This window comes from Coregonus lavaretus (genome assembly GCF_964263955.1).
Source record: "Coregonus lavaretus genome assembly, chromosome: 30".
Classification (NCBI taxonomy): Eukaryota; Metazoa; Chordata; class Actinopteri; order Salmoniformes; family Salmonidae; genus Coregonus; species Coregonus lavaretus.
The window spans coordinates 16838943-16856349 of record NC_140017.1 but is presented as its reverse complement, the minus strand read 5'-3'; the positions used below and the strand labels follow the sequence as shown (position 1 = coordinate 16856349).

Genomic DNA, 17407 nt, shown 5'->3' with positions numbered 1-17407 from the left:
TTCAAAGTAAGTATCTGGATATTGTTTCTTAAAAAATACAAGTAGTTGAATATTGGAATGTATTTGGAAATATACAGTACTTGGAAAGTATTAGCATGTATTTGAAAATATTTAAATATATATATTTGTATTTTTAAATACAAATATTTCAATAATTTGTGCATTTCCACCCAGGTCTGTTTGGTCCTAGGGATATTTGAAATAATGTATTAGAAACAAGTATTTGAATATAGTTTCAAATAGTAGGCTATCTATAAGAAATTATTTGAAAATACTTTCAAATACTTCAAATAGAAGTAGTTGATTTGCCCATATTATTTGAAAATAATCAAATACACAGAAAATAAGGATTTAAATACAAATATTTAAATATGCATTTATTTGAACCCAGGTCCGCGCTAATGACAAATACTAATTGAAGACCTACAATGCTACTGCTCAATGTCATAAACTGCTCCTATGAGTCACTGAGACTTCAAACGTTTGGGACACATTTGGCATTTACATGAACAGCTGGGCCTGTATTCATAAAGCATCTCAGAGAAGCATTGTTACATCAATGAAAAGCCCAGCATGTCCAGCTGGCATTTGAGAGGGACCTGACAAGTACATTTCATCAGGAAGGAGAATGGAATCAGAATCTTCTCATGAGTTTCAACACAGCATGGAGGAGGCTGAATCTCGTCTAAATAGTAAGCTACAACCTTTATGGCCCTGGCCGCCATGCCAGAATTGTACATTAATTGGTTTTCCCTCATGTAAGCCTAGGGGTCGTTTGGCTCGTGGGGCTTCTCTTCAACATGCTTTCTTGTGTGCAAAATCACAGATGTTGTGTATATGGCTGTATTTCAGATAGGCCTACATTTTTGTACAAGTTGTATGTGGGACCAATACCATGTGTAGCCTACTAAAGCATTTGTGGGAACTCCTTCAAGACTGTTGGAAAGCATTCCAGGTGAAGTTGGTTGAGAGAATGCAAAGAGTGTGCAAAGCTGTCATCAAGGCAAAGGGTGGCTATTTGAAGAATCTCAAATATAAAATATATTTTGATTTGTTTAACACTTTTTTGGCTACTACATGATTCCATATGTGTTATTTCATAGTTTTGATGTCTTCACTATTATTCTACAATGTAGAAAATAGTAAAAATAAAGAAACACCCTTGAATGAGTAGGTGTTCTAAAACTTTTGACAGGTAGTGTATATGCATGACTCACACATACTGGTAGCCTAGTTTCAGCTGAATATCATCTGTCAAACTGGTCTCACAGACTAGACATAACATAGTAAAAGTAAATCCGGTACAATCATATTAGTAAAATATGTTACGTTTGGTATGGTTATACAAGACAGATGGCTACTTAAGGCAAGGAAGGAGGGAGGGTTGGCGGCCATGTGGGGGGGCAGGTGTATAACGCATAAATACTGTATTCTCATTGCATCTATCAAAAACCTCCAGGGGACCATGAAACAACGTTCTAAGAACGTCCTAAAAACATTATTGGGGACGTCCCTGGAACAAACCTGGAACAGCACAAAACCTGCAGGGGACCATGACTGTTTAAATTGAATTAATGTCAATTATGCCTTTTAAAGTAAAGTATTCTCATTGACGTGATCACATGTGAATTTCATGTGTTTTTTTCATAAGGGAACCACTGATCAAGCAACATTATGGACTAAACGTTCAAATCCTGTTGCTGCAGGATTCTTTTTCAATGACAATACAGGTCAAATTAAGATCCTACATCTGTAGTTTCTTGTTTAGAAGTGCCCTGTCATTTTGTACAGATTTTCTTGTGTGTTTGTTGTTGTGTGTGTGTGTGTGTGTGTATGGTCTCTGTAGGGTTTACATGGTAGCCATTTCTGCAGTGATCCAGGCAGGCTCAGAGGCCAAGCTTTGTGCCAGCCTTCTGCTACCCTACGAGACCCTGGTCATGACCATATCTCTGATTGCCAATGGACAGAACAAAAGTCTTCTCCAAGAGAGTTCTGACCAAAAGTTTCACCACTGCTTCCAGTTTCAGGTCAGCCATCCAGAACCATTCCAATAAGAGTTTACTATACTTCTTAGCTTTGTGATGCATCTCTTAATTTTTGTGCAATGCCATCTTATTTGATGGGAAATATCAATGTGGTGGCCTACCATAAGTTTTCTGGGATTCAAGCTGAAATTTGACATAAAAAAAGATGACATCAACTACTAAAGAAAAAGCATTTTTAAAACACACTGATGAAAGGAGAAGTGATTGTCACGGCTGTCGGTGAGATGCGGTTGAAGAAGTCAGGCGCAGGACACAGAACTCTCGGACTCTCGTACTTTAATCCGATAATGACCATATGAACACAGAAATAACTCCACGCAGGGAGGAAATAACCCGCTCACTAAATGACATACGTGAAGGGAAAACAATCACACACAATGTCCTAATGAGAGACAGGGGTAATATAAGGGCAACAATCAAACATAATGACGAACAGGTGTAAACAATACAGACAAAACTAAACAACCACCGATAACATCGAACGGCAGTAGCTAGTACTCCGGGGACGACGAACGCCGAAGCCTGCCCGAGCAAGGAGGAGGAGCAGCCTCGGCAGAATCCGTGACAGTACCCCCCCTTTGACGCGCGGCTCCAGCCGTGCGCCGACCCCGGCCTCGGGGACAGCCAGGAGGACGCGGAGCAGGGCGAGTCGGATGACTCCGGTGGAACTCTGTCAACAGGGAGGGATCTAGGATGTCCCTCCTAGGGACCCAGCACCGTTCCTCCGGACCATACCCCTCCCACTCCACGAGATACTGCAGATCCCCCATCCGACGCCTCGAATCCACGATGGAACGGACTGAGTACGCCGGAGCCCCTTCAATGTCTAGTGGGGACGGAGGGACCTCTCGTACCTCATTCTCCTGGAGTGGACCAGCTACCACCGGCCTGAGGAGAGACACATGGAACGAGGGGTTAATGCGATAATTAATAGGCAGCTGTAACCTATAACATACCTCGTTCAATCTCCTCAGGACCTTAAATGGCCCCACAAACCGCCGGCCCAGCTTCCGGCAGGGCAGGTGAAGGGGCAGGTTTCTGGTCGAGAGCCAGACCCGATCTCCCGGTGCATAAACCGGACCCTCACTGCGGTGGCGATCGGCGCTCGCCTTTTGCCGTCTGATGGCCCGCTGCAGATGGACGTGCGCAGCGTTCCATGTCTCCTCCGAGCGCCGAAACCATTCATCCACCGCAGGAGCCTCGATCTGGCTCTGATGCCAGGGTGCCAGAACCGGCTGATAGCCCAACACACACTGGAAAGGAGTGAGATTAGTGGAGGAGTGGCGGAGTGAATTTTGGGCTATCACTGCCCAGGGAATATACCCCGACCACTCCTCCTGCCGGTCCTGGCAGTAGGACCTCAGAAACCTACCCACATCTTGGTTCACTCTCTCCACCTGCCCATTACTCTCAGGGTGAAAACCCGAGGTAAGGCTGATCGAGACCCCCAAACGTTCCATAAACGCCCTCCACACTCTAGAGGTGAACTGGGGACCCCGATCAGACACTATATCCTCAGGCACTCCGTAGTGCCGGAAAACGTGAGTAAACAGGGCTTCGGCCGTTTGTAGGGCTGTAGGAAGACCTGGCATAGGGATGAGACGGCAGGCCTTAGAAAACCGATCCACAACGACCAAGATCGTGGTATTCCCCTGGGAGGGGGGAAGGTCCGTGACAAAATCCACCGACAGGTGAGACCACGGCCGTTGTGGAACGGGGAGAGGTTGTAACTTCCCTCTGGGCAGGTGTCTAGGCGCCTTACACTGGGTGCACACCGAGCAGGAAGAAACGTAAACCCTCACGTCCTTGGCTAAGGTGGGCCACCAGTACTTCCCGCTAAGACAGTGCACCGTACGACCAATACCAGGATGACCAGAGGAGGGTGACGTGTGAGCCCAATAAATCAGTCGGTCACGGACCTCGAGCGGTATGTACCTCCGTCCCTCTGGACACTCTGGGGGAGAAGGGTCGGTACGTAACGCCCGCTCGATTTCCGTGTCGACCTCCCACACCACCGGTGCCACCAGACAAGTCTCCGGTAGTATGGGATTGGGCTCAATGGACCTCTCCTCTGTGTCATATCGTCGGGACAGGGCGTCTGCCTTAACGTTCTGTGACCCTGGGATATACGTGATCTTAAATACAAACCGGGCAAGAAACATGGCCCACCTAGCCTGACGAGGGTTCAGTCTCTTCGCTGCCCGGATGTACTCCAGGTTACGATGGTCAGTCAGAATGAGAAAAGGGTGGTTAGCCCCCTCAAGCCAATGTCTCCACACCTTCAGGGCCTGGACCACAGCTAGCAGCTCCCTGTCCCCCACGTCATAATTGCGTTCCGCCGGACTGAGCTTCTTGGAATAGAAAGCACAGGGGCGGAGTTTTGGAGGCGTGCCCGAGAACTGAGACAGTATAGCACCGATCCCCGCCTCGGACGCATCCACCTCGACTTGGAACGCCAAAGAGGGATCCGGATGTGCCAGCACCGGAGCTGAGGTGAACAGGTCCTTCAAATGACTAAACGCCCTGTCCGCCTCAGCCTACCACTGCAAACGCACCGGGCCCCCCTTTAGCAGGGAGGTATTGGGAGCTGCTACCTGTCCAAAACCCCGGATAAACCTCCGGTAGTAATTGGCAAAACCCAAAAAACGCTGCACCTCCTTTACTGTAGTTGGAGTCTGCCAATTACGCACGGCTGAAACGCGGTCAATCTCCATCTCCACCCCTGACGCAGACAACCAGTGTCCCAGGAAGGAGATGGACTCCTGGAAAAACAGACATTTCTCTGCCTTCACATACAGATCATGCTCCAACAGTCTACCCAGCACTCGACGTACCAGGGACACATGCTCGGTACGTGTAGCGGAGTATATCAGAATGTCATTCAATATACACCACTACCCCCTGTCCATGCAAATCCCGGAAAATCTCGTCTACAAATGATTGGAAGACTGAAGGAGCATTCATTAGACCGTATGGCATGACGAGGTACTCATAGTGACCCGAGGTGGTACTGAATGCTGTCTTCCACTCATCTCCTTCCCGAATGCGCACCAGGTTGTAAGCGCTCCTGAGATCCAATTTTGTGAAGAAGCGCGCCCCGTGTAATGACTCAGTCATACTAGCAATCAGAGGGAGAGGATAGCTGTATTTAATAGTGATCTGATTGAGACCACGGAAATCAATACACGGGCGTAAACCCCCATCCTTCTTCTTTACTAAAAAGAAACTCGAGGACGCAGGAGAAGTGGATGGCCGTATGTATCCCTGTCTCAAGGATTCGGTGACGTATGTCTCCATAGCAGCCGTCTCCTCCTGAGACAGAGGATACACATGGCTGTGAGGGAGCGCAGCGCCAACCTGGAGGTCTATCGCACAATCCCCCTGTCGATGAGGTGGTAATTGAGTCGCCTTCTTCTTACAGAAGGAGCGTGCCAAATCGGCATACTCAGGAGGAATGTGCATTGTGGGCATTTAGTTCGGACTCGCCACCGTCGTTGCCCCTACGGAAACACCTACACACTGCCCCACACACTGATCAGACCATCCCTTACATTTACATTTACATTTTAGTCATTTAGCAGACGCTCTTAACCAGAGCGACTTACAGGAGCAATTAGGGTTAAGTGCCTTGCTCAAGGGCACATTAACGTCATTTAGCAGACGCTCTTAGCCAGAGCGACTCACAAATTGGTGCGTTCACCCTATAGCCAGTGGGATAACCACTTTACAATTTGGGGGGGGGGGGGGGGGGGGGGGGGGGGGGTTAGAAGGAATACTTTAGCCTATCCCAGGTATTCCTTAAAGAGGTGGGGTTTCAAATGTCTCCGGAAGGTGGTGAGTGACTCCGCTGTCCTGGCGTCGTGAGGGAGCTTGTTCCACCATTGGGGTGCCAGAGCAGCGAACAGTTTTGACTGGGCTGAGCGGGAGCTGTGCTTCCGCAGAGGAAGGGGAGCCAGCAGGCCAGAGGTGGATGAACGCAATGTCCTCGTTTGGGTGTAGGGACTGATCAGAGCCTGAAGGTACAGGGGTGCCGTTCCCCTCACTGCTCCAAAGGCAAGCACCATGGTCTTGTAGCGGATGCGAGCTTCAATTGGAAGCCAGTGGAGTGTGCGGAGGAGGGGGGTGACGTGAGAGAACTTGGGAAGGTTGAACACCAGACGGGCTGCGGCATTCTGGATGAGTTGTAGGGGTTTAATGGCACAGGCAGGGAGCCCAGCCAACAGCGAGTTGCAGTAGTCCAGACGGGAGATGACAAGTGCCTGGACCAGGACCTGCGCCGCTTCCTGTGTAAGGCAGGGTCGCACTCTCCGAATGTTGTAGAGCATGAACCTGCAGGAGCGGGTCACCGCCTTGATGTTGGCGGAGAACGACAGGGTGTTGTCCAGGGTCACGCCTAGGCTCTTCGCACTCTGGGAGGAGGACACAGCGGAGTTGTCTACCGTGATGGCGAGATCATGGAACGGGCAGTCCTTCCCCGGGAGGAAGAGCAGCTCCGTCTTGCCAGGGTTCAGCTTGAGGTGGTGATCCGTCATCCATACTGATATGTCTGCCAGACATGCAGAGATGCGATTCGCCACCTGGTTATCAGAAGGGGGAAAGGAGAAGATTAGTTGTGTATCGTCAGCGTAGCAATGATAGGAAAGGCCATGTGAGGATATGACAGAGCCAAGTGACTTGGTGTATAGGGAGAAAAGGAGAGGGCCCAAAACCGATCCCTGGGGGACACCAGTGGTGAGAGCACGTGGTGCGGAGACAGCTTCCCGCCACGCCACTTGGTAGGAGCGACCGGTCAGGTAGGACGCAATCCAGGAGTGAGCCGCGCCGGAGATGCCCATTTCGGAGAGGGTGGAGAGGAGGATCTGATGGTTCACAGTATCAAAGGCAGCAGACAGGTCTAGAAGGACAAGAGCAGAGGAGAGAGAGTTAGCTTTAGCAGTGCGGAGAGTCTCTGTGACACAGAGAAGAGCAGTCTCAGTTGAATGACCAGTCCTGAAACCTGATTGGTTTGGATCAAGAAGGTCATTCTGAGAGAGATAGCAAGAGAGTTGGCTAAAGACGGCACGCTCAATCCCTTGAGAGCCCTCTGTTGCCATGACATGTTGGGGTCATGAGATATTAACCAGGGAAGTCCCAACACCACTGGAAATGCAGGAGAGTCAATTAAATACAACTGTATAGTCTCCTCATGACCCTTCTGCGTTTTCATCTTCAGTGGCGCTGTGACCTCCCTAATCAATCCCGACCCCAAAGGCCGGCTATCTAGGGAAGGATAGGGAAGGGCACATCGACTGGTAATATAGGGATTCCTAACTTATATGAGAAATGGCGATCGATAAAATTCCCAGTTGCGCCTGAATCGACTAGCGCCTTATGCTGGGAGTAAGAAGAAACTTCTGGAAACACAACTTGGATACACATATGAACAACAGAGAGCTCTGGGTGAGTTGGGGCCTTACTCACCGGGAAGGACTCATCCGTGCGTTGCCTGCTGCCTCGAATCCGAGGAGACCCTCCCCAGCACCGAACCGCTGTGTGTCCTCGGCGGCCACAGTTGGTGCAGGGGACAGCCTCCTTCCTGGCCTCCCTACTACCAGCACCCCCGAGCTCCATAGGGCTCGGCTCGGAGGTGCTGGGGGATGGAATGGACGGCCCCAGCACCGGACGTCCGCGGGTAGCCAACAGGGTATCCAGGCGAATCGACATGTCCACCAGCTGATCGAAGCTTAGGTTGGTGTCCCTGCAGGCCAACTCTCGACGAACGTCCTCTCTTAAGCTACACCTGTAGTGGTCGATGAGGGCCCTCTCATTCCATCCCGAATTGGCAGCCAGAGTCCGGAAGTCCAGTGCGAATTCCTGCGCACTCCTCCTCCCCTGTCTGAGGTGGAATAGACGCTCACCCGCCACCTTCCCCTCCGGGGGATGATCTAACACTGCCCTGAAGCGGCGGGTGAACTCCGCATAGTTCACAGTAGCGGCGTCTATCCCTCCCCACTCGGCGTTGGCCCAATCCAGTGCCTTGCCGGACAGACAGGAGATGAGGGCGGACACGCTCTCGTATCCCGAGGGTGCCGGGTGAATGGTTGCCAGGTAAAGTTCCACCTGGAGCAGGAAATCCTGACACCCGGCTGCGGTGCCATCATAAGCCCTCCGGAGCGAGAGCCGAATCCCACTGGACTCCGGATGTGAGACGATAGGAGTAGCCGATGGTGGTGGTATCGTTGGAGGAGGTGTGGGCAAACCTCCTCTCTCCCATCGTCCCAAAGTGTTCATTACGTTATCCATGGCGGCACCAAGATTTTGAAGCATCGCTGCCTGTTGTAGGACGCGCTCCTCGAGTGATCCGGTCGGTGCCGTCGCTCCTGCTGACTCCATGTTGTGGTGTGTGATTCTGTCACGGCTGTCGGTGAGATGCGGTTGAAGAAGTCAGGCGCAGGACACAGAACTCTCGGACATGTACTTTAATCCGATAATGACCATATGAACACAGAAATAACTCCACGCAGGGAGGAAATAACCCGCTCACTGAATGACATACGTGAAGGGAAAACAATCACACACAATGTCCTAATGAGAGACAGGGGTAATATAAGGGAAACAATCAAACATAATGACGAACAGGTGTAAACAATACAGACAAAACTAAACAACCACCGATAACATCGAACGGCAGTAGCTAGTACTCCGGGGACGACGAACGCCGAAGCCTGCCCGAGCAAGGAGGAGGAGCAGCCTCGGCAGAATCCGTGACAACGTTCTTACCAACTAAGCCACACTGGATCATATGTTATTGGCTCATTGCCTCCCTGACAGGCCCCTCATGTGGAGAGTGACAAAGTGCCAAAATTTAAGGTGGAGGTTTCAAGGTGAAACGTGTCTATCGACAGAGGAGAGAAAGGTCATGATTAAACCCTACAGTCAGATGACCTTCATCCAAACAGATAAACCAATCTACAACCCGGGACAATTAGGTGACAGCATGTTTCTATGATGGTTTGCTCTGTCATCACATGTTGCTCCCAATACTCACTTGAAACAGGACAGTAAGGAGCAGATAAAGAAAAAATCCACTGCGGGTTCACTCAGGATATGTACACTGGAGTTTGAACCAACATACCCCATGTTACAAGCTGTTCCTCTCCTGGACATTATCATTGGATATCGATAGTGTAAACATTTTCAGCAAACTCGCAGTGCAGTTTTCCTTTATCTGAATTGGGGCCTTAGTACCAACGGTGTCAAATATTATCCACAGTAGCTGTGAAAAGTTTGTCTTGCAAAATTCTGGTAACTTTCCCGAAAATCCCTGGTTTTCCAGAAATCCCCAAAAAAAAAAAAAAAAAAAAATCTGGAAATCCTTTAATGGGATTTCTGAAAAATCAATGAAAGTTAGCAAAATTATGCTTCTAAAACTCTCATTGAGTGCCTGTCTTTGTCTTTTCATTGTCTTTTTACAGTACAGTTTAGAGTGATCACCTTGGATACCAGTTTTAGCCCTGTCAATCAGCTGGTGAGTGTTGAAAATGTGAAACATTGAATATTGAAAACAGTGACCTATTTGGTCTTCCTTCAGAACAGTATCCCCAGTATTTCAAACAAAAAGACAGATACAGAAGAATCTCAAGGATCCCAACATCATAATACTGTGCGATAGACATGGCAATCAGCTATTATGTAACACTATATACAGTTTTGTCCAACAAAATGATTACAGTGTCCGCCTTATGGTTAAAGTGTCCACCCTGAGAATGGAAGGATGGGGATTCAATCCCCAGTCGAGCCATACCAAAGACTCTAAAAATGGGACCCGAAGCCTCTCTGCTTGGCACTCAGCATTAAGGAGATGGATTGGGGTTAATGCCGAGTGATAGACTAGCGTCCTGTCCAGGCTGCCTCAAGCTACAGAAACAGGAGATAGGCTCCTGTCCTATGGACAAGGACAAGGCTTATTATGTACATACTGTAAATGCTTATTTTAATTTTAAACGAGCCACCACATGTCATACACATCGCATTAGTACTTCATGAACAATAAGGCTTTGGAAATGGGCAATGTTTTGAACAACTATTTGGCAAAATCCAAATCTTTAGCCAATGTTATCTGTTTGATAAGGCTACACAAACAGTTGAGACACATAGCACTCAATGAAAACACACTGTTCTCTAAGTAAACCTGTGTGGGCTGATTTGAAGGTCCTCAAACATTCACCACAGGACATGAGGTTTTCCATTCATATAGGTCGGATTGGAACGTATGAGAATGTTTTTCCTGAGATTGAATTAATCTACTGAATTGACATTAGAGTTCCAGTGCAAATACTACTTGTGATGTTTAGTTGAAGAGACAAATCCAAGCACCTACCTAGTCCCTATAGTTGTAGACAGCTTTGCTCCTCTGTTCATTTTGGGGGAATTTGAGAGTTATTCATAAAACATTAACCAATCTTTTGTCTTGCCCTTCACAGTACAACATTGTGGAACTTGAGGTAAGAGCCTTATTCGTCTGTCAATTTATGATGACTGTCACTAAATACTACGACATAAGACAATGACTCCACCAGCTAGGTACTGGAGGTCATCATTCATTTCCACATGGCAGTTACTAGAAGACTCCCTATAAGCTTTATGTGATAACATCTGGGCCACCTTCAACAAGCAAACTTCGGAACGTTGCAGATAGAATGTAATGAATAGAACTGACGTGACTCCTTATTCTACATGTTAGACAGGCATGTTTGGCCTACATAACATATTTGTATCTGAATATTCCACAATGTAGTTCCCTGCTCAACGTGCCTCTTGTTCTATGAACCCACAGGATGTTCATCACAACAGGATTGGACAGTGGGTCAATCCTACATCTAGTGGCAACATTATGCAGCTTTCTCACCCCCTCAACTCTGAAGCACCTGTAGGATCCTATACCATTGTAGTTTGGATTGGTGAAAAAAATATATACCATCACTTCAAGGTAAATAAATATGTCAGGTTGAGCTTCTTTCTTTTACCTTTCATGCTACATAATATTATGGCTCTGGCAGTTGATCAATGCATCACAATCCTGGAACATTCATGAGTTAACTGTTCTTTTATATCTAGTTTTGCCAAAGTTTAAGATCTAAATGAACCTCACCAATGAGATCAGCATAGTTCAAGAGGAGTATAAAGTAGTGTGTGCAACGTGAGTCAACCCTATTGACATTTTGCAATGCACTGTAGTTACAAGACAATGTGTAACTCCACTAAATGTCACTCTCCAATTATGCTAATGCTGACCTGGATTCAAATACTATTTTCAATATTTCAATAACTTTCACATACATTTCAAAGTAAGTATCTGGATATTTTTTCTTAAAAAATACAAGTAGATTAATATGTATTTGGAAATATACAGTAGTTGGAAAGTATTAGCATGTATTTGAAATATTTAAATATATTTATTTGTATTTTCAAATACAAATATTTTAATAATTTGTGCATTTGCACCCAGGTCTGTTTGGTCCTAGGGATATTTGAAATAATATATTTAGAAACAAGTATTTTAATATAGTTTCAAATAGTAGGCTATCTATAGGAAATTATTTAAAATACTTTCAAATACTTCAAATAGAAGTAGTTTATTTGCCCATATTATTTATATTTATATTTATTTATAAATAACCAAATACACAGAAAATTAGGATTTAAAAACAAATACTTAAATATGCATTTATTTGATCCCAGATCTGCGCTAATGACAAATATTAATTGAAGACCTACAATGCTACTGCTCAATGTCATAAACTGCTCCTATGAGTCCCTGAAACGTTTGGGACACATTTGGCATTTACATGAACAGCTGGGCCTGTATTCATAAAGCATCTCAGAGAAGGATTGCTGACCTACACTCTTAGAAAAAAGGGTTCCAAAAGAGTTATTCAGCTGTCCCCATAGGAGAACCCTTTTTGGTTCCAGGTAGAACCCTTTTGTGTTCAATGTAGAACTCTCTGTGGAAAGGGTTTTTATATAGAACCCAAAAGTGTTCTACCTTGAACCTTCTTGATAGCACCTTTTTTTCTGAGAATGTAGCATCAGGTCTCCCCCTGTCAATGTGACCTTGTTCATTATAATCCAACAGTTTAAACTGATCCTTGATCAGCACTCATACACCGAGAGTCTTTATGAATACTGGTCCAGATTCAATGTTGAAAACACTTTACTTAAAGCCTGCAGTTATAATGCATTATAAGCATGCATGTATGAGCCTTTCTAATATCTCTTATGAGGCTTATAATATACTGTCTCTCTAAGTAGGACATATATGTTTTTTATGTGTTTTATTATTAAATCAAATCAGATACACGTATGGACAGCCTGTACCTGGCAAAGCAAAGGTAGAGTTGTGCCAACCCTTATGACACAATGTATTGATACCAATAACAATTGATGAGGAAAACCCACAAGGAGTTCCTGATAATACACCCCCATGCCACAAAGAGTCAATAGAGGTCTGTATGCTTTCCTGAAGAAACTATCATCAGTATAATTGTTTTCACATCATATTACATTTTAATTTGATGTGGTTAAATTGTTTTAAATCAGTTCTTAATGTGTGGGCTTTTGCTTGCTTTTCCCAGATGGATCAAACTGGCTGTGCTTCTCATGTCTTTAACATGTCAATTTTCACAAAGAATGCTGGCCAGAAAATGCTCATAGACAAGCTTAGTTTCAACGCAAAAGTAGAGGAGGAGGGGACAGGCAAGTCATTCAACACAAGAATTTGGAGTTGGGAAAAGTGATGACAACATTTAATGTTTTCTGTTTTTAATAATGTTTTAAAATCTTATGTAAGCTGCACTGCAATTCAGCTTCTGCATTGTGAACTGCCATTGTGCATCATGGTGGCACGTGTGGTTGTGAAATAAACCATGATATTATCATTTGTTTTTCTTTGATAGGTATTACATAGTCAAATAATAAACATATAGGGCTCTCCTATCTGATTGGAAAACTCACATTTGTCGACACACCCAAAATCTATGAACATGGATCAATTATGGAGGGCAAGGTAAGTCCAAATCCAGTGTTATTGTTTCTTGAACTTTGTTGAATTGTGGATGCCATTTGCTCTTTGACATTCCTGTTTACCTAACTACCAATGGTAGGTAACAGTGACACATGTAGCATCACTTCATAGAACTTTCCCCCCTTTTTCATCAGATAAACGTTGTTCACTTCAACAACACACCTTTCTCTGACATGTTAGTCTACCTGTTGGAGAAGAAAGGCTGGTCCTCACATCGTCTCCAGAACCTAACCAAGTCATGGAATTGCCAGTTTCTCTCTCAACACAACCAGTATGCCCAAAGAGAATATTAACCTCATAGTAAGTATGATTCCTTCTAGGTTTTGAAAGACTTTGAGACTCTGAAGACTCTTCATGCGCTATCCCAAATCACCCCCTTGACCCTACACCCTAGGGCCTATCATGTTCTTGTGGAGATCTGAGAAGATTCCATTGGTATAATAAGCAATATGGTGAACTTCCACTTAGCCTATCAGAGGGCAAGGCGGAGCTCTAAGGGTTGATTTGGGATTGAGCCTTCAGTTATACTCTCTCTTCCCTCTTTTTCTTTCCAGGTAAGCAACACACCACAAGTGGAGAACACTAGATACAGGGTCCCCTATTTCAACAGAGGGCAGCACATACTCTCACTGATCCAGCCCACTGCCCCTCACAGTAAACTCTAGCTCTCTGGCTATTCAGAAGATGGAGAAACCACTGGCATGTGGGGAGGATGTGTCAATCACCATCCAGTACGCCATCGTAGGGGAGACCGTCCCAAAGGGCTCTGTGGATGTCATCTACCTGGTGAGTAGAACCAGGAACAAGTTGTGACAACCTGCAAACCCAGGGTGCGTCCGAAAATGGAACCCTATTCTCTAGTGCACTATTTTGACCAGGGTTATTTCAGACCTAGTCCCAGCCTCTCACCTTCAAAGAAGGATGTCCCTATACAACACCAACATTCCTCATCATCTCCTTCTTGCTAACTTGATGGGATAACTGTTTTTCCCTCCTCCAGACCTTATCCAGAGGGGCAATAGTTCAGCATGGACACATGAAGGTTACCGTGCAGCAGGGGAGTCCTGGTGAGGAAGTTTTATTAAGTAATTATGAACGTACTGGAAGGTGCTTGATGACAATGACAGTGAGTATGGTTACATGCACACAATAAAGCGATTATTGTGGATAGGCAGATTAATATAATACTTCGATTAAAATGTTTATGTTTTGCAAGAAGAACGCTTTCCTTAATAATCCTGTTCACATGGATGTCTGAAATCAGGCTACTGATGCACTCTGATAAATGCAGAAATCGTCAATCAAAATAAACGTTTTACCACAGCCACCATGCTATTTTTGGGAAGCATATTTGATTCTGAGTTCAATATATAAAGTTTGTAGTGTCCCTTGCGCTAAAGAGGGCATATCGCTCGGCTGGTGCTAGCACATGAGCAGATCAAATACACTGCTGGAACACCTATTAAGGTGTTTGCATGGCTGGATCACCGATTAAGTTGTGTACATGTCCTAATCATTTGAAAGATTGTACAGAAAACCAGGGGCCTCATTCATAACCGTTGCGTAAATGTAACTCTAAATATCAGTGTGCGCCATTTTTGAAAAAACTGTACATACACACAAATATTGAGATACATAAACTTGCCGTTATAAATCAGACCGGTCACAAAACTGTGCAGGCGTCAATGAGCATTATAACTCTGCCTGGAAAACGTCATTTTCATTCACCTTTGATTGTGACAATAACGCCCTTATTGGCTGTATACTTTGGAAGTATTGAAATTAAGCCAAGACAGTATCTAAAGGAAATAGCAATGGCGAACTTGATCAAATGTCTTTGGAGGTGTTGCCAGAATCTTTTCTTTTGCAGCCTACCGCAAATGTCACTATCTGACCGTTTCAGAAAGAAAAAAACTATTGCAAATGGTTGTGGACCTGTAAACAGATCATTTGAATGCAATAATGTTTTGCATAAATTTTTTCCTGAACATAAATATGCTGCACTGCCCACGAATTCTGAAACATTGTCTAAAATGAAAACTGTAGTAGGCCTACTTACAGTGGTAGCCTACACACTGCAATACAAACGATCAACTGCTGTTCACCTGTTAAATTCTACTGTATGTTAAAACCGCACTCCCTGTCCAATGCCTAGAGTAAAAACTCTGTATAATATAATAGCCTATTTAATAGGCCCAATTAAATGAGAGATGCGCATGGTAATTTGTTTTATGACTACTTCGGGAATATGAACTCATCATGGCCAGAAAAGGTGAGGAATTTATTCTGCATTATATCATTTATGTATTATGTTTACAAATGAAATATTGTCTACTCGAGAAATTCGACAATACAGTATTCAGACGCCTACAAAAGTCAATGAAAAAGGTGAATCGTCTGCGATCAGTTTTTCGGATCGCATAGAGCAGGGTTCTTCAATTCCGGTCCTGGAGGGCCGAAACACTTCTGTTTTTTATTTCTACCTGGTAGTTAATTGCACTCACCTGGTGTCCCAGGTCTGAATTAGCCCCTGATTAGAAGGAGAGGATGAAAAACAGAGGTGTTTCGGCCCTCCAGGACCGGAATTGAAGAACCCTGGCATAGAGCAAAATAATTGAAAAAGCTTATCTATTTATTGTGAAGTGGGCCCAATGAACTGCGCTTCGGATCACATAGAGAAACATACTTGAAATAGCGTATCTATTTATTGTGAAGTGGGTCCAATGAAATGAGAGATGGGACAAATGGTAGCCTATCCTAACTTGTTGTAGGCCTATAGGCTATTTCGCAAGTAGCCTATGAAACCAGCACAGTCAGAAAAGGTGAGGATTTATTCTGCAATGATTATGGTAATGAAATGAATAATTAGAAATAGGTATCTATTTCATATTATTTTAGAATGCAAAGATAAAATAAATCGATTTTCGCTCACTAAGGGAAAATGATTATATTATTATTATTATATTTAGCTACCTGTTTTTTGTTATGAATAAGAGTGTCATATATTCCTGCACAAGGCTACTTTTGCCATCTTGCAATGCAATACTTCAACCATGCATGGTCTGAAGTTTGCAGGAGGATAAGCACATTCTCACTTCAAGTTCAGTTTGTATAAATACCAACTTTTGAGTGAAAACTGGCGCATGTTATGAATGTTTAGGGGCATATTTTGTGCATACCCAACGTTTACATGCCCCTGGTGTTTTAATCGGCGTATGCTTTCTTAGATTTTGACTTATATCGATTAAGATAGAGTAAGGTGACTATTGCATCATCTGTTTACTGCCATAATCAGTTTACTATCTAATTATTACTGTGCATGTAAACGTACTCAGTGTGACATGCTCTTGCGTTGCAGTAACTGAGGGTGAAGTCACCTTGAAGTTGGCAGTGGTTCCAGAGATGGCGCCAGTGATACAGGTCCTGGTGTACAGTATGCTTCCCAGCGAGACTGTAATCGCCCACAGCATGAACTTCCCCACTGAGAAATGCTTCAGGCACAAGGTGTGTGTATATGTATGTGAAAGATATGGGTTGTTTATGAATTCGAAGGACCAATAAAAAACTTAGGTGCTGGATTTTAGGCCGGTAGCAACCACCACAGGGTGTCCTTTCAGAACACAAGGAAGCAGTAGTTCCAGTTCAAGGGTTTATAATAATTATTATTATATGCCATTTAGCAGACGCTTTTACCCAAAGCGACTTACAGTCATGTGCGCATACATTTTTACGTATGGGTGGTCCCGGGGATCGAACCCACTACCCTGGCATTACAAGCGCCATGCTCTACCAATTGAGCTACAGAGGACCACATGAAGATCCACACACACACATATAACACCACTCTCTCTGATACTAATTGTGGTTCTGTAAAGAAAAGAGGAGAACTCAGGCTATAGCACAGTATGGGAAAAATATGCCTCTTTGCATGTCAACAAACTAAATAGGATATGTGGACTCAAACACATGCTAGATGCACAACGAAACAATAGAGCAATGTAGAAATATCTACACATAATAAGCATGAGCGATCTACAACCGAAAATAGCCTAGCACCACAGACAAATGCTAACAAACGCTAACCACTAACTAGCATGCTAAATAGTAATGCATTCCGGATGACAATGCTAATGCTAATGCTAACATTAGCGGGAGTACGCGAGCTAGCAAGTTTAACACAAATGCTAGATATTTACAACAGACTCTATTTAGCTCCAAACAACAAGACATCAGGATTTTGGCACTTACATTTAGCTGCATGCACAATAAAACAATGCAATGTTTTCTAGGAGGTAGAATA

The 17407-nt window shown here is 44.6% G+C and overlaps 1 long non-coding RNA gene and 1 pseudogene across 2 annotated transcripts in view; both read left to right on the top strand.

Annotated features, from left to right (window-relative positions):
• The first annotated feature begins 9495 nt into the window (after positions 1-9495).
• LOC311105473 lies at positions 9496-13913 on the top strand. Its single transcript, XR_014610262.1, has 8 exons — positions 9496-9552; positions 10508-10528; positions 10861-11013; positions 12379-12529; positions 12659-12779; positions 12980-13089; positions 13242-13407; positions 13662-13913. It is a non-coding gene; the product is annotated as an uncharacterized lncRNA (long non-coding RNA).
• Positions 13914-13949: 36 nt separating this feature from the next.
• LOC311105765 (alpha-2-macroglobulin-like) overlaps positions 13950-17407 on the top strand; it is a 40192-nt pseudogene continuing 36734 nt past the window's right edge. The window contains exons 1-3 of the transcript XR_014615846.1: positions 13950-13967; positions 14108-14174; positions 16466-16611. The product of XR_014615846.1 is annotated as an alpha-2-macroglobulin-like (transcript). The remainder of the gene's footprint in view (positions 13968-14107; positions 14175-16465; positions 16612-17407) is intronic.